Raw genomic sequence first — 27,095 nt, 5'->3', positions numbered from 1 at the left:
TTTTGACTTCTCCGACCAAAGTGCATAACCTCATAATGCCGACATGAAACTGCATCAGACAAGTTATTCCCCATTAATTCAACCTATCCATATGCCTGTGCGAAATGCCACGTTCACAACATAATATGCGCTCCCAGGAGTGTGAATTGTCAGCACATTTGTGCACATTTCACTCTGCCACTTGCTCCATGCTATTAATAGAGAGATAATTGAAGGCTTAAATATACTGAGACTTGCCAGACATATGCTGTAAATACTTCTACACACTTGCTACCCTCTGAACGTGAGAACATCCTCCTCATCTGTGTCTTAGTGGGTAACACCTTCCCCTGAGATTACAACCTTCAATCCTGCACTATTCTGGATATAAACCAGATAGGAACAAACGCTTAAAGTAAAGCATAATCTCACTGGCGTCTCCAGGGCCAGTTCTGAGTGCTCTTTTTTGACCTCTGGTTGAACAAACTGCCCTTATTCAAAACTTTAGTTTTGAAAATGACACATCTACTTCAAAGTTACTTCAGTGCCTGTGACTGACGTCGTGCTGAAAGGCGCTGTAAAAATACAAGAACATCTTTGTTACTCGACCATTGCCGTATTGTTAATCTCTCTGCTCATTGTAATCGATCCTTCCCATCCACTCTATCTCTCATCAATGGGAGTTATCCCTGCAACTCCAGAAAACCCGTCTGAACAACTCGACATTTTCTCAGGTCTGCTCAATTGTTGACATGCAGGAAACTTGTGTTCGGAACGAGAAACGGATCTGACTCAAAACGTTAGCTCTGTTCCTCTATCCACAGATAATAACAAACACATGGTGTATAAGTAGGTTTTACTGAGTTTATTTGATACAAGTAGTGTTTTGCATTCAACGTCTTCACTCCTCGTCCTTTGGTCAGTTGTCCTGGTCAGGGGCAGCAGTTCCTCCTGACCATCAACGCGCCCATCCACAACGCTTTCGCCCACATCATTACAAACATTCCCAAGAAATCTCCCATTCAACGTCTTTGCTCCAAACAAAACATTCCCAGAGTCGGGAATCTCTTCACAAAGTGAGATTTATTTATCTCTGGACATAGTGCAAAGCAGAGGGTTGTGAAGAGATTCTTGGAAAATTTTGCCAATTGGCAGGTGGGGAAACCGTCAAGAAGCAAATCAGAAATCCGCGTCTCGAGTGTTTTGAATCTTTATATATTCCTTGGAAGCGGATCCAGAGGCGAATGAACGATGAACTGTTCGACTGAGCAGAGACAGGTTAGAAATCTTTCCGTGCTTGCGGAGGCCAGACTCTGATGCTCTCCGGACATGGACTAATCTGTGACATTGAAAAGATTCTCGTTCCTGCACGTCAGGACATCAAACCTCATTTCAGCTCCGGGACAATGAGAAAACATGGTCACAGACAAGACACTGAAAGGCTGGAAGAGACACGGTCCCGGTTGGAGGAGAACTGGTTCCTTGTGTCATGGTTGTGTCTTTAGAGGGTGGGAGCAGATTATTCCCTTGTCTTCAGAATGAATTTCCAAGGATTTATTTTCGAAAGGTAAAGCTAATTAAGGAGTATTTTCCATGGGGGAGGAGCAGACTAAAGCTTGCATTCGGAGATCATTGACGCCGTTGACTCATCAGTCTCTGTGGCGATGTTAGTCAGTGCGTTCGGCTCTTCACTAACAGGTGTTGTTCTCCCACGACCCAGGAAGGGTGCGACAATCACACCATCCTTTGTTCTTACGCTGCACAGTTCCGGGTTTTTACCATGGTCAGGAATATGTTCGTCATGAGGCACGAAGGGAGTAGGTCCCAGTTTTAGGAGAACTGGTTCCCGGTGACATGAATGTGTCGGCAAGGCGTGGGATCAGACTGTTCACATTGTCCACAACGAATGCCCCAGAATTCATTTTGGAAACGTCAAACCAATCGAGGGCAATTGTCATTCAACGAAAGGCAGGCGAATTCTTGAATTCGCTAACAGTCTTCTTTATGAGATCCTGCAAGGGGCTTGCTACAAGGAACTCCCCAGTATCTGTGGAGCAATTAATTCTCTCGTTCGGCTGTTAACCGATAGGGTGTTCCCACGCATGGAGTGGTCGCTGTTCTTTTCCATCCGAATACTTTGCTGTGCAGTTTCGTGTTTTTAGTAGGTTCGGGAATATGCTCCCAATCGGAAAACCTATCCAGTGAGGAACGACAAATGTGTTTCTTTATTGTTTAATGGCTAGTGAAGTGTTGCGGATGCTGGGAATCTCTGACAAAAACAGAAACTGCTCAAGGAACTTGGCAGGAATGGAAGACCCTGTGAGAAAAAACAGAGTTCTGAGAACCTCCTGAAGAAGCTCTGAATCATTGTCTCTGTTTCTCTATCTCCAGATGCTGCCAGACATGCTTAGTTTCTCCTGCAATCTCTGTCTTTGCTTCTCAATGAATGATAATTTGAAATATCGAGATTGATTACACAGACCAAACTTATCCTGACATTTTACCCAGTCGAAGCTGTGGTGATTCAATTCAAACAAACCTAGCAATGATTGCCTATCCCTCAGCTCCACAGGGAGGGAGAACCTGAAACAAGTTTAGTAGCGTACTTCTGCAGGTGTGGCCAAGTGATTGAGGCGATGGGCGTTAAATACACTGTTAGTTCCTCATGCAGTTAAGCATTTTGCTGACTGTGATTGAGAGTCGAGAGTGAACTAGAAGTGTGTTTGTTCTCTGTTTTTTTTTTGTTTGAAATTCAAATCGCAGGATGAAATAAAATGGGAGTAGGTCCCAGTTTTAGGAGAGCTAACCCAGATAAGGAAGCTTGGGAATCTGCAACCAACCACCTGCCATGATTGAAAAGGCAGAAACCTCCAAAGCATGAAAGACCCATATAGTCGAACAATTACCGTGCTGAATCCGTTTGAGACTTTGAGCAAAGTTCTGCCAAATGAGATAAGAACAGTTCAGGGGATTGGATTGTGAAGGAACAGGACATTATTTGCAAAATGCCCCTCGGTGAGGAAGCGGTCGAGCTACTTTCTGTCAGTCACGGTATTCATTGGAAGATTTTAATTGGTAATAACTGGTACGGTGCCCATTGGTGGAATCAGTCTATACAATAATCAGGACATGAAACCGTGGTGCCTTATTGCTCTGCCGTGAGCAAGCCCTCGCAGCTTACATTCCCTGATTCTGCTTTTGAAATAAAGATCACTTTCTCAATGTGTCTGTATTTGTGTCAAACAGCTCATTGATCTCGGGACGAGACATGAAGAGGAATCTGGAGGTGTGACATGGAAAGAAACAGAACGAGACGAGACGAGACGTGAAAGTGTCTAGAGTTTGCCGTGTGTCAGTAGTTTTAGTGAGGAATGTTTGCTGAGCATATCCTGTCAGATCCCAGGAGCAAGATGCCTTGATTTGGTAGGATTTAAGTTACTGAAAGTTACACATGCGAAGCGTGTGGGACTATTTCAGCTCAATATCCACTTCATATCGCAGCTCACAGCAACGGTCACATTTTTTGCAGAAGTGGCTTGTATTCCACTTAAAGCCGCATTTCACCAGAGAAACTTGCGGACATAAAGCGCATGGAGTGCGTATAATGATGAGGACTCTGTCACTGTCGGGGAATGTGCCTGCGTGTCTGCCTCTGTGTGTGAACATGAGATTACGTTCCTCAAAGGTGTTGCAACCCAGTCAACCGTCAGTACCATTGTTGTGTCATTTAATCTCACAGAGCGAATCTCATTGACATTTTCCCTGGAAAGTCAGAACACTCAAAGTTAAGGGGCAAATGCTGCAAACTGGGACGAGAATAGATGGACGTCTGATAACCTGCTCTGTACGATGGACGGATGGCCCTTCACTGTCCCTCCCCAACCCCACTCCCCCACGCTTTAAAAACTCGAGGACAGAGAGAGGAATTGACCTGACGAGAAAATCTCTTCACAATATTCCATCACCTTTTTATTGACCCTTTTCCGACAAATATTGAAAATTAATTAACATGCTTTTTTTCTTCTCACCTAAATCATTTATTTAAATGAAAAAATGAATGTGGGCTCAGCATCGATCCTTGTGGGACACCATCGGTCATAGTCCTCCAATCTGAAAGCTACTTTTCACGGCTATTCCCAGCCTCCTGCTGTTAATCTAAATTTATATCGAATTGGAAATCTCAACGAACCCTCTGTGATCTCACTTTTCCAATCAGGCAAATATGTGGAACCTTGAAAAAGGTTTTATTAAAGTTCAAGTGAGCAATATCTACCACTTTGTCCGGATCAATCATATTAGTGATGCCCCCGAAAACTCAGCCATGTTTGTGAGATACAACTTCCCTCGCGCAAAAACATTCTTGTTATTCCTATTTATTCCTTGAATCTCCCAATGCATTTAAATCCTATCGTTTATAATTACATCCAACAACTTACTTAAGACCACCGTCAGAAACACAGGTCTATCGTTTCCAGGATTCTCCATGTAACCCTTTCTTAACAAAAGCACAAAATTTACCACTCCCCATTTTTTCGGCGCTTCACTCATAGTAATAGCTTACACAATTATTTCGACGAAAGGCCCAACAGTTTCATTCCCTCACTTGCCAAAAAGTTCTGAGATACATGAGATCAAATCCCAGAGAAATATCCATCTTCATATTTTCCAAGTGCTCCAACACTTGGCCTTTACAATGGAAACGACTTTATAAACATCAACATTTATTTGTAGCGTCCATTTCGTTCTCCACGAAGTGAACATTATATATCTCTCCATCTGCTGAGGTTAAAAACAAGAGTGAACTCTTTCATCTTAAAGTAGTCCTATTTTGTCTCTAGTTCTTAATGTACTTGTGGTATCTCTTTAGATTGTATCCTTAACTTTACTGCTAAGGCGATCTGACATTCTCGCTTGACCTTTATGATGTCCTCTTTAAGAATGCCCCTCCCCTCCTCATATCGTTCAACAGATTCAATTGAAATCATATGTTTATATGGAAATTGTGACCTTTTTAAAAAAAAGAAATTCATATAACAAAAGCCTTAATCCCTGCGATCAACCTTGTCCTAAGATAATACTTATAATGTGAAAACAGGCCATTCGTCCCAGGAAGATTCCTTTATTCCTGCAACGGACATCACACCCAAACTCACACCTCTACCCAATTCCTGTAACTCTGCATTCCCCATGGCCAAAGAAGGTCACCGACGCATCCTTCATCTGGGGAGGAAATCCAGACAGAATCGGAGAGGATGTGGAAACTCCAAACACACCATCGTCTAAAGTAGAAGTTGCCCATTATTGAGCAGTTTGTCATACTGCACCTCGCCAAAAGCCTTTTGGAAATTCCAGCTGGTCACCTCTACAGGCTAGACTTCATCTTACTTGCTCAATACCTCCTCACAGATGTCTAATATATTTGTCAGACATTATTTCCCCTTGAGAACCTGTGCTGATGCTTCAAGTACTCGATAAACCCATTCTTCCAATGACATTTGGCAATGAATTCAATACAAAGCTGATTTTTTTGATTTTTATCCAGAATATCAAAACTTTGCTTTCAGATCTGAATATGATCACTAACAAGGTTAATTCGCTGTTGAGATATGTAATCTCTGCACTGTCTCAGCAGGGTCGATGAGTGAGTGAATTCTTTCCCTGAGTGGGATCCCTCTTTTGTCTCAGCAGGGTCGATGAGTGAGCTAACAGTGTTTCTCACATGGAGCAAATAAATGCTTTCTGCCCACTGCAAACTTGCTGGTGTACTGAGAGTTAAGATGAACGCTTGAACCTATTCCTAGAATAACTACATTTGAAACGTTTCGCACATTGTGAAAATGTCGAAGAGACATCAGTTCTACAGAGACTGTGAAGCACATCCCACAGACTATACATTTCATAGGTCTCTCTTCTACGTGAAGACGTTAATGATAAACTGCCCCCTGGAACTTTTAGAGTGAATAATGTCTTTCCACAGTGTGAACACGTTGATGACACGTTCGTCTCCAGGAAATTGTGCAGCACTTCCTGCAATCAGGGCATTTAGAAAAACACGTTAATATTGTGAGAAAGGTGATGAGCCATCTGGTCACTCGGACTTTTACAGCAGGTCCCATCGATTTGGAAACAAAGATGTCTCTCCTCCCGGGTTTGCACGTAGATCAGACGTCACTTCTCCAGAATTCTTAAACGTCTCTCATTCATGTGAGCATATTTCGCAGAGATGAAGCACACAGAGGTTTGATAACATTTTCCAAAGTCTGGCGAGATGAAAGCATTCTAATTAGTATGAGCGTTGTGCTGGACGTTTTAAAGCATTTTCGGCAGTCCAGACTTTGAAATGGTTTCTCCTCATTTTGAACGAGCAGGTGCTGCAGCAGGTCAGAGACAGAGTGAATCCCTTTCCACACTCAGAGCAGGTGAATCACTTTTTCCTTGAATCTTTGTCTCCATGGGAATTCAGCTCAGACAAGGAAATGAATACGCACATTTCCATAAACTTTTCTTAGTATGACTGCATTTGTGGGTTGTGAGCTCTGATGTTGGGTAGAACCATTGTCCACACATACAATAAGAGAACGATTTCTCTTTCACTGTAACTAGAGGGTTTTTCTTCCCTTTCATGTTCTCTCTGTGATCAAATTCTACTTGTGATAAAATGTGCAACTTTATCAGATCACGGCGGAGAGATTGGTTTGTAAATCTTCCTCTTCTAATATCCTGCGAAATTGATGTTATCCAAAAATGAGAGTGGGAAAAGAACTTTCACAAGACTCTGGATACTTTCTAAGATATGGTCTGAGGGTGAGGGATTTTTGACACTTAGAACGTGACCAGAATTTCGTCAGAATCTTTCATGCACACAGCATCCACCACAGAGAACAAATAGATCTGCAGCTGGATATAATCACGATCACCTCCCTGTTCCTTCCAGGTCAAACGCTGTCCTGCCTTGTCTGACATGCAGATCTGTTGGAGCAGACATTTCTTACAATTGCATCATGGCAAAGCTGAGGCCTCTGTCTTCAGTCCCGAAATCAAAATCCACTGCCTCGCTCCTGAGTCGAAACTGTGCTGCTGGAAAAGCACAGCAGGGCAGGCAGCATTCAAGGAGTGGGAGAATCGACGTTTCGGGCAAGAGCCATCATCATGAAATAAGCTTGTAAACCGAGGGGGAAGAGAGACAAATTGGAGTGGATGGGGCTGGGCCAAGGTCGCTGAGAGTGTGATAGGTGGATGGAGGTGTGTGCAGTGGTGTTTGGTCGCAGAGCAGTGCGGAGCGGATAGGTGGGAAGGAAGGTTGATACATAGGTCAGTTCATGAGAGCGATGGAAGCCCAGGACCTGCATGAACTTGGCTGATTGGGAGCGACAGTTGAAGTGTTCAGCCACGGGTCAGTGATGTTGTTTGTTAAGGGTGTCCGGGGGTGTTTTCTGAACCAAACTGTAATTAGGTCTCCTGTTTCCACAGTATAGGTAGACTGCATCAGGAGCAACGGATACATTCAATGACATGTGTGGAAGTGCAGGTAAAACTCTAGTGGATGTGGAAGGCTCCTTTGGGGCCTGCGACAGAGTGGAGGTGTGGGTGGAGGTTTTGCAAATCCCGTGATGGAATGAGAATGGGGCGGGAGTGGAGGGTAGTTTGGTGAGGGGCGTGCACTTGACAAGGGTGTCATAGAGGGAATGATCTTTATACAAAGAGAATGGGGTGGGGAGGGAAACACATCTTAGCTGGTGGGGTTCATTTTCGGGTAGTGGAAATGTCGGAGAATGACATGATGTCTGCGGAGGTTGCTGAAATTTAAAGTGATGAATAAGGGAGCTCTGTCCTTGTTGGGGGGATGGGTTTTGAGAGTGGTGTTGCGACAAATGGATGAGATGAGCTGGAAAGCATCATTGACAATGTGCGAGAAGAAAATGCCTCGCCACTGACTCAATTTTCTCCGTTGCAACTGTCTGAGTCTGAACGAGTCAAGTCATAGCCATAGTGACATCCTTCACCGCGTTTTGTGCTTTCAACCACATATCGCGATCGTCACCATGTCAGCCTACTTGCACCTCATTAACATCATTAACTCTTCCACGTCTCCGCTCTACTGCAGTTCAAACTCTCATCCATTCGTTTGGATGAAACGGTGGTAACACACTTCCATCCGTCCTCTCAAATTCCCCCTCTGCTCTGGCCTAACTCCCTCTGCCTCTATTCAAGGGTGTACTTGCGATCTGTTCAGTGTTTCATTGCTCCTTACCTGAATGATATTTTTACCATTGCACATTTTCCCAAACGTGCACTGCGGCCTTCGCAGCTTTATCTTTCCACACGGGCTCCCACATGCTGGAAGGGCAGGGATTGTGGGTTATTCACCCAAAGATGTAGTCCTGTGATCTTTCAACAAATCTGCTGCACGTGGGAGTATTAACAACAAGGGTTGTTCACCCATTACCGGGCAGCGAAATTCCAACGTTTTTATCATTTCTGCAAATCTCTTGGCTGTCTTTGCTCTGTCTATCACTGTCATGTCCTCCAGCCCACTCAAGAGCAATTAATGTTGTTCAATAAATGCCAACCCAGTCAGTGAACACGACATCCAAGAGTTTGTTTTAAAACGCACTCTCAGATACCTGCATATGTCTCCGGAGTATGTTCGATTTGAACTGTTCCACGTTTGGTGCCTAATGTTCATCTACCAAGTTAATAAATTGTGAAATATCTTCACTACGTAAATTGCACAATGCTATAGGAAACGAATTAGTCATCAACGGAAGAAGAAAAGCTGTAAACTTGTTGAAATGAAGGGCAATTAATTGCTATCAATACTACATCGTGCCTTTCACATAATGGAAACTTCAAAGCTGTTCCTCTGGAGGGAGTTTAAACAATTTTTGATCCCAGTCACATTATGAGATTTTGGGAAGCTGGCAAAGTGTTATATCAAACAAGTGATCAATGAAATGGATTTCAAGTCGTATTTTAAAACAGAAAACGAAGCTTGCATCACGAACCTCGGACGACGGAATTTGCTGTGCTAGAGTTCATCATTTTCTGTTAGTCAGAAAAAAGGCTTTTTTTCGCCCGTGGCTCCATAGCTCAGAGACTAGGCCATTGGTCTTTCCAACCATTGGTCGTGTGTTCGAGGCGCGATTGGTTTACAAATGTTGCAACAGACATTCACAGAAGCATTTTCCGTGTTGCTTGGAATTATTTCTGAGAGAACATCGTGAAGTGATTTTCCTCACGGACCAGACCTCATCTGCTTGACTTTCGAAATCCCCATCTGTGTTTCTCCTTCGAGGAACATAAGGACGACAAGCATCTGATGCCAAGAATGCTCTAGTTTAGCCGGAAGAACAACGTGATACAGTCGAAGCAGTAAAGTAACGGTGAAATAGAGGGGGAGAAAAACATACAGCGAAGCGGCTGAATGCTTCCATTCCTTATGTAGAGGCAGGAATCTGCTGGAATCCAAATGAAACAGGTAGGAGGCTGGAAGGGCACAGCTCGCCAGGCTACCTCAATAGGTGGAGAATTCAACGATTAGCATGTACCAATTATTCACGACTGTGTCAGTCCTCGAAGGACAGTCACCTGCCTGTTTACCCCTTTGCTTATGTAAACAGAATCGGGTTTTAAAGCCCGAAGTGAAGAAAGAAGAGGCAAACAGTTCAATTCCTCATTTTCTGAATGTTGGCCTCTCCGAAGGCCTTTGTCATTCTCAAAAGATGTGTCTGCATATTTCCCTCTTTGGTTGAAAATGCGGTTCAGTTCTCCTGCAGCTCATGATCAAATTTAATGGAATCTGACTTCAGTCTCATTCGCTTCTTCATTTGAGATTAAACCTTTGGAGGGGCCGTCTCTTTGAGATGAACACTTCGTAAGTCAGGCTGCGGGCTACTGGAAGCTGGAAATGAGAATGGATGGATGTTTGATGGACTGAGATTGACATAATGCATTATTCTGTGCTGTAACATCTCGGTGTCACGAATAGTATTTTGGAAGAAACGTCTCATCGCAGGAAAGAAAACACTATGCTGTTAAGAGAAGATGCAATTGCCGAGCTAAATGTCAGCTAGTGGTTACAATTCAGTACTATCACCGCTGTGGTTTGGTTTCAATTCCTGGTCAGGGAAGCAGGATTATTGTTCCTGATAAGAACAACAATAAAAGCGGAGCATCTTTGAGAGGAAACGCATTGTACACGCGTTCGCATGTGCATTGAAATATTGCTGCAGGGCCGCAAGGTGGCTCACTGGTTAGCACTGCTGCCTCACAGACCTGAGACATGGCATGAATCCAAATGGGTCGACTGTCAGTAAGGTGCCTTATTCAGGAACAAATGAAGAGTAATAGGGTAAGGAATTGTTCTGTGAGGGTTAATCCCTGGAGGATCGGTGTGAAGTTTTTGCATCAAATGGCCAGTTTCTTAACTGTCGGCATTCTATGATACCTTACTGTGTTGTTTTAGCACATGTTCAGAGAGGGGAGAAAAGTGAAGAAAAACAAACATTTCCCAGTCAATGGTTGATCCATTGTGTGACAACCAACCGATTCACCTGTAACTGAACTAACTCCCATCTTCCCTATACTGGTAATGACAGTATACACCATTCGAGCGGGTTTTCATTTGTTGCATTGGAACAGCATTCTTTCTCTAGATGGACTTCCCTGGAATATAAAAGAGATGATAAAAGACATGGATGCCGATGACTGGAATCAAAAGACGTCAGGAAGAATGGACAGCGTCTACTGGGAAACAAAAAAGAATGGAAAGGAAGCCAACGAAGTACAGCAGCATAACGCCATTAGGAAAGACAAGGCGGGGTTTCATGGGATGGTGGAACAGATGAATAGATCATGTGGCGTGACACCAGGTAAAACTGAGTTGCGTCCATATGGAAGTTTCCCTGATGATGTGAATTTGCTGAGAGTAAACAAAAGGGAAAATCTTTCATTCAGATGGATCTATAATTAGACTTTCGAACTTCAAAACCAGCGATGAATGATAAGGAAAAGTTTGGAGCACTTTTTATTTCATTCTACAGTAATTGAAATCGAAAATGATTATTTTTCAGGAACAATGTGTCAGAAGCTGATTCTAAAGTATTTGTAACAATGCGTGCAGAAACATAATGAGTGAATTTCACCAAGACAGGGAGTCTGGTCAGCCTGGTCGGGTAAGCGTTACGTGCACAATTTCTAATTGGTTAACGTTAATTGGAAATACACCAGATATCACCTCCAACTGAGTACGACTAAGTGTAGAACGTGCTGGTTGTGAAGAAAGGTTTAGCAGCTTGTTCTACGTGAACTTCCATAAATTGTAAAAGAACTGAGCTGTTTCTGTTAGCTCAGCATTAAAGTGAAGTCGGGAAGCTCAGTCCACTGCATAATTGGTTTATGATATAAAGTGATGCCAACAGTGTGGGATTAATTATCGCAATGTCTCAGCTTTCCACCAGAATCCCGATCTCCTCACTCACCTAACCCTTTATACGATGGCGACAATCAAAGCGAAATTTTACTATAGTGAGTGGGAACTGACCTGTCGATGGAATGCACCATTTTTTTCATCTATTGCCATGGACATTTGGCTGCAATCACAGAGAAGGGAGTGAGACCATTTGCTTCTCACACATCTCCCCCCAAATTATCCAGTGACAAGACTATAAAAATGTTCCTGTTTGAATCCTATAATCTTTAAAGCAGAACTTCAACATCTTTATCATTTTGTTTCCAGTTTTGCCGACAACATTGTCCAATGAGATAAATCTAATAATTTTGGATTGTTTTAATGGCCTGTGCGAGGTTGCAACAAAATAAGTAACATGAAACGAACTAAACATCCTTTCCAGATTTGAACAAAGCACAGGATCAGCGATAAGAGAAACGTCAACATCTTCAAACGTCACCTCTGTATCTCTATCGAGAGATGGATATTCACTCAGGGAGTAATTCTGCTGGTTGTAAGTAACTGAGGTATTTTCCAAGGACAGAACACTCCACAAAATCATTTTTTTTAAATAAATGCCGTTTCAATCAACTTTCTTTTGCAATTTTTAAATATATATGCGCACACGCATACATGCAAGTATGCACACATATTTATATACATGTATATATGTTCGCATATATACACACACACACACACACACACATATATATGTGTGTGTGTGTGTGTGTATGTGGACAATATTAGGAATGGATTGCCGGACATTTGAAATTTCTTCCTGTAGAACATGAGTGGTAAGGGTCTTCAATAATGTCCCAGATTTCCAAATCTGCGGGAAGTGCACCCAACTCCAGCTCCTCGGCAACTGCGTTCAGGAACCGTAGCTTGATGTCAGATCATTTGGAGTCTGAGTGGAATTGAGCGAAGTTATAGGGAGGCAGTAACACTTCAGGTACAAGAAATAGATAGATGGTATACAGTCGGAAGCCGAAACGCTAACAGGCAGACAGTGCAGGCATCTGCTGTGGCCGTGCCCCTCAGTAACATGTATACCATATTTGTTATTTTTGGGTGGGATGACTTCCGAGGGGAAAGCCATAGGGTATAGTTCTTTGGCACAGAGTTTGCACCTTTTTCTCAGAAGGATGCGGGGGAGGAGGAGGAGAGCATTTGTTATTGGGGACTCCATATTGATTGGAACAGATTGCGATTCAGTGGATATAGGGCAGACTCGTGATTGGTGTGTTGTCTCCCAGCTACCAGGGTTTGTGATATCTCGCATCGTGTTTTCAGGATCCTTAACGGAGAGGGTGGGCAACCCCAAGTCATTGACCACATATGCACCAACATCGGTAATAAAAGCGATGTGGACGTATGGCAGAATTTCAGGGATCGAGGGTGACATCTTAAATCTAGAACAAACAGAGTTGTTCTCTCTGATTTGTTGCCCATTCTACGTCATAGTGAGGTGAAGTGTAGGGAGAGAGCATTTGAAAAATGTTGTTGAAGGATGGTGCAGGAGGGAGAGATTCCGATACCTGGATAGTTGGGGCTCATACTGGAGTCGATGAACCTTTACAAACAGGATGGTCTTCACCTGAACTAGAAGAGTTCCAATACCCTGAGGGGATAATTTGCCAAAGCTCTTCATGAGGGTTTGAATGAATTTAGCCGCGGAGTGGGAAGCTGAATTGTAGCTCCAGTTTGCAAGTGGTTGTGAGTGGTTTTGTCAGAAATAGCGTTTCAGGTTTACAAGAGTGTACTGGCAAGGATGAAGGTGTCTTGAAGTGTGTTTGCTTCAACGCCAGAAACATCTGGGATAAGGTAGGTGCCATGGGTTGTTACCTGGGACTTCGATGTTTTGGCCATTTCAGAAACATGAACGGAGGACTGAAGAGAATGGTTGTTCCTGGTACCTCAGCTTCGATTTTTCAGTCAGGATAGGAGAGTCGTTTCAGAGGGGGAGATGTGGCACTATTCGTCAAGGACAGTATTATGGTAGCAAAAAGGATATTGGTGAGGACGCGACTGAATTTGCTGAAGTAGAATGGACTGAGAATAGAATCAGGAATGGAGAGCTCACCACAAAAATGCTCTAGATTTCTGGAGGAAAAGATTGCAAAGATGATTCTGGATAGGAACAAAAGTGACAGGGTAGTTGTTATGGGGAGCTTTAACTTACCAAATATTGATTGTAAATGTTATCGGTTCAGCAGCACAGATCGGTCAGTTTTTGTCCAATGTGTGCAGGAGGGTTTCCTGACGCAGCATGTAGACAGGCCAACAAGACGCAAAGCCACATTGGATTTGCTTATGGGTAATGAACTCAGCCAGCTGTTCTCTTTGGAGGTAAGTGAGCACTTGTTGATAGTGACCACATATCGGTTATGTTTATTTAGTGATGGATCGGAATAGGTATTTATTGCAGAGCATGAGGTATCGCGGGGAGAAAGGCCATTATGATGCGATTAGGCAATAGTTAAGATGCACCGCGTGTGGAAAGTAACTTCAAGGGTTGTGCACACCTGAAATATGGAGCTTGTTCAGGGAAAAGCTACTGCGTGTCCTTGGTAAGTATGTATGCGTCATGCAGGGAAGATGAGGTCGACACAAGGAGCTGGGTTTACTGAAAAAGTTGAATCTCTTGAGAAGAAGGAGAAGGAGGCGTATGTAAACATGAGATATGAAGGCTGAGGTAGGAAGCTTGTGAATTAAAAGCTAACCAGGAAGGGCCAAAAGAGAGAGCGACTTCGAGCGAAGAGAAGGCATGAGAAGTCTTGGTCTGGCAGGAAGACTCCTGAAGCTTTCAATTGATAGTTCAAGAATAAAAGAATGTCTGGCATATGATTATGGCCTGTCAAGAACAGAATTACGAAGTTGTCAGCGGGGTCCAAGGATATCAGAGACGCTGAATGTATTTTTTTATCAGATCAAAAATGAAAAAGACAATGTTGCCGAAGTGAATATTGAGATGCAACCTATTAGAATAAATGAAATTGACATTCATAAAGAGGAATTGTTAGCAATTCATGGAAGTCTAAAAATAGGTTTGTCCCCTGGACTTGATGGGATGTATCCGAGGATTCACTGCGAATCGTGGGAGGAGATTGCAGAACGTTTTGAATGTAAGCTTTATTTCGTCAGTGTTTATGTCATTAGTGCTAGAAGACCCGAGTTTAGCAAATATTGTCCCCTTCTTCACGAAGGAGAGTAGAGACAATGCTAGTAATTATAGAACAGTGATCCTTAGCTTTCTTGCAGCTAACTTTTTGGAACAGATTATGAGAGATAGGAATTATGATCATCGAAAAAGGAAGAAGTTGATTCGGGATAGTGAGTACGATTTTATGAATATCAGGTTGTGCCTCACAAACCTCATTGAGGTCTTTGAGAAGGTGAGCAAACAGGTGGATGAGAGTAAAGTGGTTGATGTGGTGGATATGGTTTTCAGTGAGGCACTGTCGGCTGTTGCATGAAATACAGAGTCATGGGATAGAGGATGGTTTTGCGGTTTGGATCAGAAATTGGCTCGCTGAAAGAAGACAGAGTGTGGCAGTTCATGGGAAATGACAATCCTGGAGTTCAGTAACTGATAGTGTACTACAAGGTTCCTTTTTGTGTCCGCTGTTGTTTGTCATTTTTAAAATTGACCGGGATTAGGGCATGGAATGATGGATCCGTAAATTTGCAGATGACATTAAGATCGACGATGTTGTCAATAGTGCCAATATCTGCTGACGGTTACAGAGGGGCATGGATAATCTGCAGAGCTGACCTCAGAAGTGGCAAATGGATTTTAATGTGGAAAAGTGTGTGATAATTTACTTCGGAGGAAGACAAGAATAAAGAGTTCTTGACTAATTGTAATATTCTTGGAAGTGTAGATGTGCAGAGCGATCTCGTTCCCCTTGTATATAAAACTCGGAAAGTTACCACCCACGTTGACAGGTTTGTTTGCAAGGAGTACGGTGTGTTAGGTTTTCTTGGGAGAGTGGTTCAGTTTCAGATCGAAATGATCACTTTGCAGCTCCAGAAATAAACTGGTGTGGCCGCACTAGTAGAGTTGCGTGCATTTCTGGTCGCCAAATTATACGATGGATGTGAAAGCATTGGAAAGGGTGCAGAGAACATTTTCTAGGATGTTGCCTTCTATGGAGAGATGGTCTTACGAGGAAAGGTTGAGGGACTTGAGGCGGTTTTTGATAGCGACAAGAATTTTGAGGGCTGAATTTAGAGAGACATAGAAGATGATCAGAAGTTGCCATAAGGTGGACAGTGAAGGCATTTTTCTTCAAATGATAATTTTGACACAAGGGCACATCGATGTAAATTGAGGGTGATAGATACCGAGGTAGGTTCCTTTAACAGTGAGGAGTAAGTGTGCTGAGCGCCTTGCCTTCAACACTCGTAGACTCAACAACTTTCAGGTCAATGAATGGTCAATGTATAAACTTGCGGATTATGATGGTAAAATACTAGTCAGATTGGTATCACAGGTCGGTGCAACGTTAGGGCCAAAATGAACTTTATTGCGGTGTAATATTCGGTGTTTGAACTGTTCTTCAGCTTGAAGTTGCAATCATCTCTGGTCACTATCAGTAAAACCAACACCTGGCGAGAACCGAATGTGCAACTTTGGCACCTGACTCACTTCCAGTCTGTCGTGCAATTACATCAAACTGACGAATTGCACCACTGGAGCTGCCCTGTACTGATGGCCAATGGCTACTGATCTTACCACTGGGCCCCTCAAACCAATTACTCCTTTTTTGCTGAAGATCTGAAATGAAACACAGCGCAGAGAAAGTTATACTGATGATGGATCATCGATTATGGAGCATCAGGTTCAGGAAAATGACATAGTAAAATGTGGTGAAAATAGGCATAATTGAATTCGTTTACCGTGGCTTCCTGCGTTGATCACAGGCAAAGTCATGTCGCCACTGGACTGGGATTTTCCTTCTATCGGTATCAATTCGTCAGAGAATTCGATTCACTGGTACTTTACCAGCATCCTTTGAATGTTCATACAGCACAATGACCCACACTGTACACAACGTCAACAATCCTCTGCATTACTACATCCAAGGACACGTTGCATGTTTTTTTTTTATAAATAGTGAAAAATTAATCATGTTATGCAAGGGCAAATTGAATTTTAGTTTAATTAGTAAAGTCGCAAGAATCCAGAGTAAGTTTCAAAATATCAGAAATTCACGTTCATTACCTTGACCAGAAATCGAGCGCAGCAAAAGGGAAATCTGTCCCTGAATCCCCAGCATCCATGTAATCGCTTGCTCCAGGTGTCCACTTTGAAACCTATGTGAAGGGATGTTCAGCCTATCAGAGAACTTGTGAGAATCCTCCACTGTCTGACCTAAAGCTGAAACAGGAGCTATCTATTCCAGCTTGGAGGGTAGCGAAGTGGAGGTGAGACAGAACATATTAATTGGTTTAGATTCACATTGTTCTCATTGTGATTGTTTAAAAACCTGGGCCAGGAAAGACCCTAGCAGAAAGGAACAGAAGTAGGCCATTCTTAACACGACTCCTGCCCCGCCACGCCATTCTGGACCATCAGAGCTCACACAGCACTTTTATGTCTTTTTTCCAGCGTATCCATATCATCGTGTTGCTAAGTTTCTAACACGTATTTATCAATCTCTACCATAAATAGACATCGAAGTTATTCATCGCTGAGAGGAAAATGTTGCATTTCAAGACAGTTGGATTTTTGCATGAATGTTATTGGTTTTGCAGATGAGCAGCCGAGTCTGGTCTGAACACCTTTCAAACCATAAACTAAAACTCGACTCTGATGAGATTTGCATCCACAACTTTTGAATGGCAGTCTCAAGAAAGGCGTAGAAATTCAATGCGCTTTCCATTGCACCACAGAGTCGCGGCCTCACCCAGTTTTCAGCACAAAAGTTTGCCTTAGAACGATTTCGTTCGGGACACCCATCTCACGTCTGTCTGACCTCGTCACACTTTCCAGAATCTGGTCCTTATCCACGTGTGCTCTGGATCTTCAAGTGTTCGGCTCCATACTGCTGAAATGTCCTCATAACACTTAGTATTATCACATGTTCAGATAAGAAATTCCAGATTAACAACACTCCATGGGTGAAAGTGTTCGTCCTAAATCTCCTCTCAACCGCTTTTCTCCTGCTTTTCATCCATGTCACTGGTTATTATTCCTTCCCGAAAAGCCTCATCCTTGTCATACATATCTATCCTCTTCATAATATGTGCATGTTAATCAGTTTCTCACTCAGCCTTCTCTGTGCTCAGTTACACAGCCCCAGCTTAGCTCATCTACCTTCACAATAGGAATGGTCCAGCCCTTGGCATTATTTTCATCTCCTGTGAACTTCTCCTCCTGCAGTCAGACGGTTCCTGCAGTCTTGCGATTACAACGGAAAAAGAAATGTTCTTTGAAGAAATGCCAAAATGTCTAAACAAAATCAGCAGCTCTTGTCCCTCTATGATGAGAAAGGACAGTGAACGCTTCGAGTCCAATGATTCGTGTTCGGAACTGATGGGATGTATGGGTGGGTGAAAAATGTGGAAGAGGGCGGACAGGATCCAAAATGATTGAAACTCGATGTTGGGTCCTGAAATCTGCATGGTCTTTCAGTAGAAAATGAGTTGCCGATCTTTCAGCTTGCGCTGTGCCTTGAAGAAGACATACAGCAGACCAGAGACTGGTATGATGGATTGGGTACACAATGCAATGTTAAAGTGACAGGACACTGGAAGACCGGGGTAATTTTTGTTGATTCTGGACAGAACGTAAGTGATCTCAGCTTTGTCATCGACTCTATTTTCCTCTCTCCATTGTAGAGAGATCACATTCTCAGCAGGAACTACAGTTTTCTGGATTGAATGAAATGCAGACAAATCACTGCAAGATGTGTCTGGAAGTTTCCACAGTGAGGAGAGACAGCGGAAATCAGCAGGAAATGTATCTTACAACATAGAACGTTACAGTGCAGTACAGGCACTTCGGCCCTCGATGTTGCACCGACCTGTGAAAATAATGTGATGTCCATTACAATGGAAAATTAACATTTCTTTTGAAACCAATAAAAGCACAGGGAAACAAAAAAAGTAAGGGCCTGGCTTTGCAGAGGGCAAATGATGCAGACAGAAAGAGAATCTATGTATATTTAAACCGAACTAATAGCAGACTTACAAGGCCAGCAAACTACCATATCAACAGCGAAGGAATTAGAAAAAAAACAACTCCATATCTGGAAAGGAACTCGAATGTTTCAGGCCACTGACCTTGAAGTGGTGTTAAGAAGAAGCGAATTGTTCTTTAAAGGGAATGTGTGAAAGCTATCAGGCACCCATTACATGAGACGTCTTGCCAATGTATTCCCTGGGACACGGGAAACCTGAATTTGATGGAACTCCACGCGCGACATGCTGAAAACCTTCTGGCCCAAGAGAAGGAAAAACGGAAATTAAAGATGGAACAGCAAACACATAAAGCTCAGCTTATTATGATGCAAATGGTCGCCCAGCCGTTGGAAGGAGGTGGTGCGTGAAAAGAGGGGCTGGCAGAGGTAAATTTGTTTGCAGAGCAATGGACCAGTGAGTGAGGCAGTGCATGCCCAGACAGCCTCAATCGGCCCTGGAGGCTGGGCAGCAGGGTGACTAATGGAGGAAGGCTGAGGTGGAGGTGGGCAGCCCCAAAGTTACAGGTAAACCTCTTTGCTTTCTGCTTGGCAACGAATACTCGCTTATGCTCATCTCTACGACTAACCTTATGGGCACTGAAACATGTCCCACCTCTATACTGAGCACTAAGTTTGCGAAGCGTGAACTATATTTTCAGTACACGATGATGCATATAATTCAATGTTTAAATCTATTTTATATGTGGAAGGTGCACCTCTTACTTTTTTGGAAGATACAAGGGCAACATATTCAGTTCATAAATCAAGGCAGTTCAAAGAGTCGACGCAAATAAAGATGAACGGAAGCTTCCTGAACTTAATGGGTGCATCAGGAGTCGTGACACGAGAGAGATTTACTGCACCCCTATTGTGCGAAACTAGTAATGGAGAAACATTCCAATTCTCATTTCTGTTATCGGAATCCTGTTCTGTAAATCTGATGTCTCGGGATCTTATAGTGAGACTGGGGTCGGATTTGTGCAGTACCCTGGCGGGCTTGCAGGTAATAGAAAAATAAGATTTAACAGTGCAGGCTGGAAAATATGAATCACGACCCCTGATGCATGTCAGAGAGCGATAGGTTCCGTGAGCGATTCACTCACCTAGAAAGCAAGTAGCCATGTTAATCCCATTAACACCGATTTTCTTGCTGGAGATATGCTGCACTGCACAGAACACATACACCGCGATGGTCCTGACAAATCATAAGAGAAGGATTGGTTCAGGAGATTGGTTAAACCAGATCAGTTATTATTGTGCGAATTTTATTGGAATGATCACAGATGTGCTGTCACTTTAAACTTTTTTAAGTATCTGTGACGGTAAGTAGACCCTGTTTTTTTTTTTTGCTGTGGAAGGCTCTTTTCCTCACGGATCATTGGCGAAGGCATCCAGCGACAGGTGTCAGAATTTGGGACCATGGGTATGACAGGCACAAAAAACGAAAGATTGTAACTTCAGGGTCGGTGTGGTTATCTGCTTCAATGCAGTTATAAGGACGTATAGGAAGATACTAAATCGGCTAACTCAGACAGACAGGGCTATCCAGGTAATCTCCACCAGGAGTGTCGTCTGGCGTTTACCTATGGTAGATGTCTCGGACACAAGATTAAGAAGGGTCCCAACTGTTTTCAGGGCAAAAGGCAAACACGATGTGGGGCTCATACGAACCCTTAAGAATAACCCCTAAGTCTGAGTATCATCCTTGCAAAGCAAAAGAGCCGTTAAAACCCGAGGCTGTGCAAGGAATTACCCCAGTCTTTGAATCTCTCTTATAGGCTGGAATGATAATCCCCCGTGAATAATCACTGGTGAGAACACCCATTTTTTTCGTTCAAAAAGGCAAACATTCCAGGTGAATCGGGGGAATGGAGGTTTGTTCATGACCTGCAGGTTATAAAGAACGCTGTTGATCCACACACACCAAATGTTCCCAACCTCTATATTATATTGGCTGAAATTCCACCGGATGTAAATGGCTCTCTATTGTGGATTTAGCAAATGCATTGTTTTGTGTACCGTTACACGCCGACAGTCAATTCTGCTTCACATTTCCATTCAAAGGCAAATAGTATACTTTCACGTGACATTTTCAAGATTACTGTGAGTCCCCACCATAATTCAAGAGGCTCGACACAGGAGTCTGGAGACTCTTGTTTTAACCGGGGGCGGGACGGGGGGGGGGGGGGGGGTGGGCGGGGGGGGGGGGTGGAGGTCAGCGCTTCGGCAGTATGGAAGCGAATGCTTAATCGCAGCATCAACAGAGAAACAATGTGAGAAAGGTAGGCTTGCGATGCTCTGCCATCTAGTCTCGCAAAACTACAACTTGTGGAACAACAGTTGAAGTTCTTAGGTTCGAAGCCCGAGACCAGACGTGTAGGATTCACCAATTTAGAATCTGGATACGACGTTTTATTGTGGATAGGTCAGCATTCAGAAGAAAAGAGATTGGCCAATGTCTGGTATGTTGTAGCAACTACCCACGAGGTAGTCAAAGCGGGATCACTTCCTTCTCATCTGTCAGCGCAAGCAGCAGAGCTGATTGCCTTGATTGAGGCATGTAAATTGACCGAAGGCAGAACAGTGAATATTTACATCGACAGCAGATATGCATTCGGGGTTGTACATAATTTTGGATCCTTGTGGAAATACAAGGGCTTCATGACCTCCACTGGAAAGTCAATCACATAACATGGCCAGATCTCTGACCTCCTGAAAGCAGTCCGATTGCCTAAATCAATCACTGTGTGTCCATGTGAAGCCCACAGGAAGAATTATGATTCAATTTCTCATGGCAATGAAAATGTAGACTCAGCGGCAAGGACGGCAGCCAATCAGCCGCCGAGTGATCAGTTTGGCATGTGTATGTCAAATATCTGTAATCCAAAGCAGACTGATGGGAGTTACAGTCGCAGGCCACATCGAAGGAGAAGCGTGAATGGACAAGGGCAGGGTGCAGAATGAGGGAATGGGTGTAGTGTGGCCCCAATGGTAATCCCTGTCTGCCACGATCTTTATTCCCTTTCTTTGCCAAAGTAACACACGGTAAGGACCATGTGTCAAAAGTGGGGATGTTCGACAATATTTCAGCACGCTGGTACAGAAAGGGATTTACTCATTACTCATTTAAAAAAAGTGAATAATGTGTTTTCTGTGCCACTAATAATGTGGGGAGGGGAATACAAATGAATCAGGCAGAACACCCCCAATCCCAATGACCCTTTGAACATTTACAAATGGATTTTATTGAACTAACACCCAGCGAGAGGAAAAGGCATTGTCTGGTAATAGTTGATGTTTTCCCAAGGGGTAGAAGTGCTCCCACGCCTAAACAGGATGCCAATGCAGTAGCCAAGGCTTTGCTAACTGAAATAATTCCGAGATGGTGCATCCCTGAAAGGCTAAGCAGCGACAATGGAAAGCCATTTATAAATATTGCCCTACATCAGATCAATGATTACTTGGAAATAAAGGTGAGGCAACATTGTGCCTATCACCCAGCGAGCGGTGGGGCAGTGGAAAGAGAGAACTCTACCCTTAAAAATAAATTGGCAAAATGTTGTGAGGAACTAGAGGTGACATGGACAAAGGCATTTCCAATTGTGATAATGTATATGAAGGAGAGGAAGAGTAAATCTTAGGACGTTTGAGATTTTGTTTGGAAGGTGGCCCAATACAGCAATTGGCCAAGACCGATTGTAAGACAGATAACAGACCACTGTGAGGACGAGATGTTATGTTACGGTATAAAACTCTCCACACTTCTGTCTCAAATACAGAATCAAAAGAAGGGCAGCACTACCCCAAGCAGCAGAAGGGAAGATGCACAATCTAGAACCTGAAGACTGGATAGTGGTGAAAGACTTCAGGAGCAAAGGCAGGAAGGCGAAGAGCTGGCTGGGACCGTTCCAAGTGCTCCCGACAACACAAACAGCTGTTAAGATTGCCGAAAGAGCCACGTTGATACGCGCCAGCCATTGCAAACGTGCAGCTGACCTTGAGGAGACATTGGACAACACCGGATCCAAATAATTGTAAGTAGTGATTAGAAGACTCATAGAAATATGTGCCTGCATGGCAGGACGAGTCGTGAAGGCAGGGGTGTCTGGGATACAACCGCAGACGTAATCTTAACCAAGGATGTTAAGTTGACCTTAACATGCCACCCATGCCCGTTTGGTTCCCAGGACGACTATAAATAAGGCAATAAATGTTTACGCAGAGATCCTTGTGTACCCAGTTCCTGGCACTGAGTAGTATCCACCATGGCTGCAGGTACACCTGACACGGGATATCGTTTTCCTGTTATCAAAGAAGGAGGTGCCATGGGCAACGGTAATAATAACCAAGATTCAGAAGAGTGATGAGGAAGCCTCGTGGTGTGGAATAGATAGACCCTTCTCCGGTATCTATAGACAGATGAATATAGTGGTACAGCCTCGCACCCACCCCACCCGAGATGCAGTGCAGAAGGTCCTCCAAGAAATAGTGGCCCCTTGAATATAAAAGATGAATGTCCAATGACCCGCACTGCAGATGGGCGGAAAGGCCTTTTCCAACCTGACAGAAATGGAAGAAAGAAAGAAACTGATGTGCAGCTAAAATGATCACAAATGAAAAAAGTAAAAGTGGATTCATTGAGAATACTTACAGCGCCATATTTCACTTTCCGTGGACGTCTACTGTTAAGGACTCAGTGCTCTCACTGCTGTAGCAATGGGGGATTTCCTCTGACCGTTTATGTTGTTGACAACCTTCCCAAAGCAGGGAATGTTGTGTGGAGCTGGCAATTAATCGAGTATTGTCACAAACAGGATTTAGACTAGCATAAAACAAAGAAGTGCGAATCCAGGAAATCTGAATCAACAACAGGAATTGACAGAGAAACTCTGCAGGCCTGACAGCATCTGTGGAGACAAAGAGATTTAATGTATCATATCACAGATTCAGGCTACTTATGCTTTTTATTGTTTTATTGCCGGGGTGATTGTCAATTTCACTTCGCGATACAGCATACTTACCAGAATCTCTCATTAGCTGACAGACGTCATCTGTAAAAATGCAAAATTCCTTTATCGGCTGTAATGCTGTTGCTGTTGCCCTGAGTTGGTGAAAGGCTGGCCTTCATTATCTTGTTCTTCTCCTTTATGTCGATGAGCAGCCATGGTGAATGGAGAATTTCTATTTGTGTCACTTTGTCTCTCTGTACAACCTCACTCTCTTCTACATTCTCCCACTCGCTGTCTGTCAATATCCCTCATTTTTCATTTCTACTCTTGGAAAAGTGTAAAGATCGCAGGCTGTTCCGTGGCTTTCTCCGCCCCCTCGGCCAGAATGTGTAGAACTGGGCTCACAGTCTCCAAGTCATGTCTGTGTTACTTGGGTCTGAGATCAGGTAACATTTCTTCACTCAAAACGTTATGAGCTTTTACAATTCTAAATAGTATTCATAATAGACCAGAAAAAAAGCAGTTTCACTACAATTGTAGGATTTCTATGATGCCATTGCTGTTTGCCTTAAATCAATGAATGGTGACAGCAGACAATGAGAGCCATTATCTCATTGGATGCGTTATTCCTACAACATTGTCCTGCAAGTCTGCAGTGTCTCCTGCGTCTCTTTATTATTCCCAAAAAACTTGAAAAGACGGACAGAGAATAATAGTAAAAGAGATAGACAAATCCTTGTCGAACAGAGTAAAAAGAACTCTGCGTTGAATTAGCAGGATAGAACATAGATTAATGGGTCCACATCAGACGGTAGGGCTTGGTAGCACGAAATAACAACGGTCTGAGCTCAAACACAAGAAGCATGCTGAGCCGTCACTTTCGCGATGTTGGATAAACAATACGGCTTTTACAAGAAGTTTAAACAATGAACTTTCAATGTACAGAACATTTGACAGCATTTGACACCATTAACGCCTAGTTATTACCAAATGCTTTAACTGACGAAACCACAGACACTGTTCTTCAAATCAATAATGGCATTTAATGAAGTATTTGATCACAGTTAATCGGACCACCTTTCTGTAATAAAGCTGCTCGATGAGAATTTATATCAACGTCCGCTTGTGCAGGAAAGAAGTTCACAGCTGGTGACTCTCCAATGAAAATGTACAGGAAGAGGCAATCTCTTCTTGCTTTGATTTCAAACTGATGCCTTCACCTCTTTAACCTGACAGGATAAACAGTATGCATTCATCATCCCTGGGCCGATTTACCGCGTGAATATGCACAGAGGGAAACTCATACCAAGAGACCAGGGTAATTGTGGTGAATTTACCAGGAGTGGTGTGTGAGTCGGTGTTAACAGTGGGCAGTAAGGGCTAAACCATTAGCACTGACATTCATCCTTGTGCCAACAGCTCCTCACTCACTTTCTGCCTCATTCATCCCAGTCATAATTGACTTTCAGGTTATCCTACTTTCCCTTCGAAACTTTACATTTGTTCCGGATCACTTTTGGGTTTCCATTTGGAAACTGCAGCTTTTTCAAACGAAATTCTGAAGGATGCACGTCACTCTTTGGGATAGGCTTCACTGCCCAACCATAATTACTCAAGAGATTGAGATGGTAAGTTACTTTACTTCGTCCTCGAAGTGCTCAACACAGTGATACAGCCATGATGTCGATAGGGAGGGAGTTCCAAGAATTAGACATAGCGACATTGAATGAACAGCGAGATAGTTTCAGCTCAGAAAGGCGACATCCTTAGAGTGGATTTGCAGTGACAATTTATTCGTGTATGTGTTGCCATGGCTGCCAGAGGATGTGATGGAGGCTCGTACAATTGCAACATTTAAGAGGCATTTTAAATGGTATATGAGTAGGAAGGGTTTGGAGAGATATGGGCCGTGTGCTGGAAAGACGGACCAAATTGGATTGGGATTTCCGGTCAGCATGGACAAGTTTGAACGAAGGGTCTGTTTCCCTGCAGTCCATCTCTATGACTCTATGATTCCAGTTGGATACAATCAATCACTGGATTCCTTCTGGCAGAACCGGGTCTGTGCTCTCTGTGGAAGCCGAAAATGGTTTTCATTCAGATTAGCCACAAGAAGAGAAACAAATCTTCATAGAATAGAAACAGAGTTAATCGTGCATTTCGAAGTCCTCCTCTCATAACTCGGCGAGGTGAGAGATGAAACAGTTCTGCTATTAAATTTTGAGACTGGGAGAATGTTTGGAGACGGAGTAATAAAAGAGAAACTGAGTATAAAGTTGGGAGTCAGGACATATTCAATAAAAAGATAGACGGAGATGGACATGGAGAAATAAATGTCACTGGTCTTGAAGACTTAATTCGGTTTTCCATTCCAAGATTCTACCAGACTTGCTGAGATTTTCCCGCAAATTCTTTTGTTGGTACTGAAACAGAAGGGAGTAGTGTGAACCTGGACCATTCAGCTATGTCTGCTTTGTGGACGTTTGAATTCCCTGTTCGAACAAATCACTTCTGACTCACACAGAACCCTCACGATCCTGCATCACCCCCACCCGTGTTACTGACAATAAGCTGTTCATGATGTAAACCCATATCGGTACACAACAGCATCATTTACCGAGTGAATTAGGAAAATTTCAGGAAGAGTTCCATTCGGTTTCCATCAGAGCATTCACATTCAGTTAATTCTATTGCAGCACCATTTGACACGCAGCTGTCACTCTCATGTGGCCATTCGCATTCGACGTCTCTGGACATTTTGGTTGGGACACGTTTGGAATGGTACCTCACGTTTTGGAAGGGACATCGTTTAAAGCATATTCAGCTGAACTGATAACCTTGTCTCTTGCACCTGCAGTACAGTGGAGACAGTTTTCACTCAGAAACCAAGAGATGATCAAAAACGGAGGAAAAATGTGTCAACAAAACCTGCCTCAGTGAGCGAATTCGCTCTTGTAACATTAATGGAGAGCGGCAAACATATTAACAAACAACAGCGCCCTGCGTGGGTCTCGACCCCACGCCATTGAGATTAAAGGTCTCTAGCTCTACCGACTGAGCGAGCCAGGACAGGATTGGTGTTGGTTAATTTATCATTTCATACTGAGTTTAATTCAGCTGACACGGCAATTTTCAAAAATCTCGTTCATTCCTCCCCATTGCAACTAACATTATTCAAGTCTTTTCAATTCTCAGATTTATTCCTTCAGACCATTGCAATCCATTTAGGCCTTGCCCCAGGATTTACGATTCTCTGTTAATATTTTCATACTTCGACCATGATCCTTAGGTCGCCGAAGTGATTCCCAGAAAATCTGGCAGACTGCAAATCAATCGGGAAAATACCTCAGGAAACCAAATCATTTCTGATTAGAGTGTAGGGAATCCCATCTGCTGAAGAGACAGAGTCCTCACCATCAACACTTTCTTTGATCTACGCCGACAAAGTTTACCACTTCTAAATTCGAGACAGGAATTCTGATTATAAAATGTTTTAAAAACAGGAACAATCTTCTGAAGCCATTTCCAATT

This window comes from Chiloscyllium plagiosum, unplaced genomic scaffold (assembly GCF_037043375.1).
Source record: "Chiloscyllium plagiosum isolate Xiang-an unplaced genomic scaffold, Cpla_swu_hap1 HiC_scaffold_14, whole genome shotgun sequence".
In the NCBI taxonomy this organism is placed as follows: Eukaryota; Metazoa; Chordata; class Chondrichthyes; order Orectolobiformes; family Hemiscylliidae; genus Chiloscyllium; species Chiloscyllium plagiosum.
Note: the sequence above shows the minus strand (reverse complement) of the source record.